Below are 4172 nucleotides of genomic sequence, written 5' to 3'. Positions count from 1 at the left end.
CAGAAAATGTGATTGTATTAAGTTAATGTCCGATATTTACAGGCTCCCGCTAGACGGCGTACTCGAGCGTTGCGATCGCGAATTGGGAAAATGAGTATTGTTTTAGGTTTTCATGTCCGCACACTTTTCAACTTTATCTACTGAATCAACTTTGACGCCATAATAACAACAAAAGTGTTGCACAAGTCCCAAAAAAATCAGATTAACATAAGCATTGCTAAAAACAATAATATCTATTAGGAAAATCTGTGTTGTTTTTGGTTTTTCATGTCCGCACGCTTTACAAATTCATCGACTGGATCAACTTTGTCACAGCAAAAGAGTTAAAAAAATCAGATTAACATAAGCATTGCTAAAAAACAGCGCAAGATCAAATAAAAAAAAGCAGAAGATAATTTTGGAACTTCTTTGAATTGTTTTCCAGACTGAGTTTTTTCTTTTTCTTTTCATTAGAGGGCGTTTTTAATATTTTTACAAGATAATAATTCAAAGTATTTTATGTTCTTTTTATGATTAATTTACTCATAATTATTGCCTGGACAGCAATTTTAGAATTAAATATGAATACTGAAGAAGAGAAGGAATTTTGTGAAGTCTTAAGAAACGTATATTAGCTGGTATTGAAAACCAATCCAGCCCGGTTCGAATCTCACTCAGGGCATGGATGTTTCTCCCTCTCTCTCTGTTGTGTGAATGTGGCTCACCCTATAAACGGGTATCTGTGGTGTAGGGGCAGAGTTATCGACCATGCTAACCTTCATCTATCAAAAGGTACCTCGTGATTGAATCAAGTTAGCGTGTCTTATATACCAGTGAATTGATGTTTAATATTCGTAGTGGTAGTTACGTCACAGTGACAGTGTGGCGTGAGTAATGTTGCTCGCCTCCGTGACTTAGGTTCACAGGTGCCCACTGGGTAACTATAAATGAGAAACACTTATGGCATCTTCCTAGGCGAAGAACAAAAGTTCAATACCTGCCATAAAAAAAATTATTTAAATGTATTATTTATAAAATAATGCATATTTTGATATAAAAATAATTATTTCACTTCATAGAAAATTAGAAATATTACTTTCATAAAATTTAACTGCTGCCATTATCAATTTAAAGGAAAAAAAGAATGTTTACCTGTAACAGTCTCACATTTCCTAGTAAGTTTTTTTTTAATTTCCTAGTAAGAATTACAAGTCATGTAAAGTCATTTATTTTATTAATTACTTGCTCAGTAAAATCTGTGAATAGAGATTAATTATCTTGTGGAAATCTTAAACTGGAAATATCATCCGAAATGGATAGGTTAGTTTCATTTAAAATATTTATCTAGATTTCAATCATATATCGACATAAAATTCTCTGATAATATCCTCCAAAATGGATAGATTAATTTAATTTAAAATATTTGTCTAAATTCTGATCATTTATCAACGTAAGAAAATCCATTAAAAATAGCATCCGAAGATTTTAAGTAGATATTCAAATATCTACATAAAATCTAAGTCAGACGGAACAAGACAACTTGATCGTTAGAATAGGAACAAAGTATAACAAGGCATATACAATTTAACACACGCGTCACGAAATTAGGCAATTTATTCTAAATTGGCTAGATTTTCCTCGAGAGAAGTTGTTAATTATTTTCGCCTAATGAAGCTTTAAATCTTCGTTAATCAGAGGCTAATTACCTCAAAGGAACATTCAAAGCTGTGAATTAGGATTTGTCTAATGAAAATGCATTGGAAGAAATTAACGAAGAGATGTGTTCTTAAGAATGGAGAAAGGGATAAATAAAGATTGAAACGTTGGAAATTATAAAATATTATCATATCAACTTAAAGAAAGAATAAAAATGCCTGCAACGTAACAAGAAAATATAAAGCTTTAATTCTTATTCGTGCGCATAATCTGAGCTTAAAAGTTATTTCGGAATAAAATAACCATGTATAATAGCTCGTGTTTTTTTTAATTTTTTTTTACGATATTTAAGGGAAGAACCTATTGGAAGAATGTATTGAAATAGTAAAGGGTTAAGGAATAAATAAAGATTGATTCATTGAAAACTACAAAACTATATTATATCAGGTAGCGAAAAAAATAATAATAATTTCTGTAATGTAGTAGAAAAAAATATAAGCATTCAATTCTTATGTTTTAATTCTTTATTAAAAAGCTATAATAGAAAAAAATCTCTAAAAAACTCGTTATTTTTTTATTACTATATTTAATGGAAGAATGTATTAAAGTAGTATAAGATTAAGGAATAAATAAAATGGAATCGTTGAAAATTACAAAATTATATCAGATTAAGAAAAAACTAATAATTTCTGTAATGGAGGAAATATATAAACCTTCAATTCATATTTGTGGATTTTATCTTTACTTAAAAGTTACTTTAGAAAAAAAATTCTGGGAATAATTAAGAACTCAAGTTTTTTACAATATTTTATTGAAGACCTCAGTAGAATGTTTTAAAGTATATAATCAAAGAATAAAAAAACGTTTGAATATGCAAATTACAAAATATTAGTACATCAGCTTAAGAATTATAAATCTTCTAATACTGATTTAAAGTGTTCGTGTAAATGGTTTTTATAAAAAATCATTTTTTAAAAAAATAGATTTAGTTTTTTGCAAAGAGTCTATCCATTTATTTTTTAACATCCCTTTTAAATTGTAAAAATGTCCTAAAAAAATACGTTAAGAAGAAAATCCTGCAGTTAATCAATATTTTCAGCTTTCAACAATTTCGCCATATAAACGTTCATAGCTTACACGAAATATTATATATGATTTCTTTACTAAAACTTCTCACGTTCCTTTTTTTTACCTTCTTTTTTCTTAATGAATTCTTTAACTTTTTTGAAGACTCGCTTGTAAAAACAGTAGGAGCTTCTGCCAAGATACTTAATTTGTCCCCTTAAATTTTCATTAAATGCTTTGAAATAACTTCTTATCTCTTTTTCTATAAGAAAAAGTAATTCTTATTCGAGAGGAGTTAGAACTCAAGTTCACCCAGAGAGCGCAATAAATCCGGTTAAAGAAGACATATATATTTTGTAATTTCTTTTCCTGCCGATGTAACAAGAGCAATCCTTTTAAGCGCTTTCTTAATTTCCGAAAAACCCACGCGAATACTTTTTTTTCCCCTTCAAGATTTCACGCTAATCTAAGAATGGACTAAAGACATTATTTTTTCACTTCACTTCTTTTCTTACAACACTTTTTTAAAGGCATCTCACTTGCTGATTGCATTCCAAACTAAAGTATATACACCGATCATTTTACTTAGATAGTAACCCACTGTTTATGATTCTTCAGGGTGTTTTTCCCATGAATGTTTAAAGTCATTCGTGGCACCGAGCTTTTCGCTCCCTCTTTCCACTTTACGAATGCAAACGATAAATTTCGAATGTTATTTTTACCCCATCATACTGCCTCCAGAACACTTTAAATGAATCATAGAAAAATGTCCGCTTTGATTCATTGCCATTATTTTTTATATTCCCTTTTCTTCCCCATTCAAACTTCCTAACTATGAAAAAGATATGTTTTGACCTTTACTTGAAACCCAATAACGCTGAAGCGCGATAGAATTATATCACTTTTCCCTTGTTAACAGTACTTCCGGGATTTTGCAAAAAGAAAAGCATTTGATAGTTACTGAAAATGTTAAATTGGTTAGTTTCAAAGTAATTTATTGCTCTGTCAAGACGTTTATGAGTATAAAATATTATTTGAATTAACTTCAAGAATTCTTCATAGAAATAAATTATAGCGTTAATAAAAATGTCGTTTGCAATATCTTATAAATGACAGTTGTGATTATCGTTTTAAAAAATGAATTTTTACACAAATTTCAACAACAAAAAATTTTTAAAGTAAAAATAAATGTCATATTCATAATGATTTTTATAATTTTAAACAATAATTGGGTATAATATTAAAAAAACACAACTACTTCCACTTAGTAGGAATAACATTTACCATGACGCAATGCTAAATTCTATGCCACTATCCACATAAATGCCACTATCCACATAAATCAATTATTAATCAAAAATCGAATATCAATTACTTTTCTTTATAATGCAATAAAATCTGGCGAGCAGCTATTTAAACGATCAAACACTTCGTTTGTTTATTTGTGGCTTGAAGTTAGGCTCGCAGAAAAT

Source organism: Parasteatoda tepidariorum, chromosome 7, assembly GCF_043381705.1.
Source record: "Parasteatoda tepidariorum isolate YZ-2023 chromosome 7, CAS_Ptep_4.0, whole genome shotgun sequence".
NCBI classification, from domain to species: Eukaryota; Metazoa; Arthropoda; class Arachnida; order Araneae; family Theridiidae; genus Parasteatoda; species Parasteatoda tepidariorum.
The sequence above is the reverse complement of the archived record's forward strand: the minus strand, read 5'-3'. Positions refer to the sequence as shown.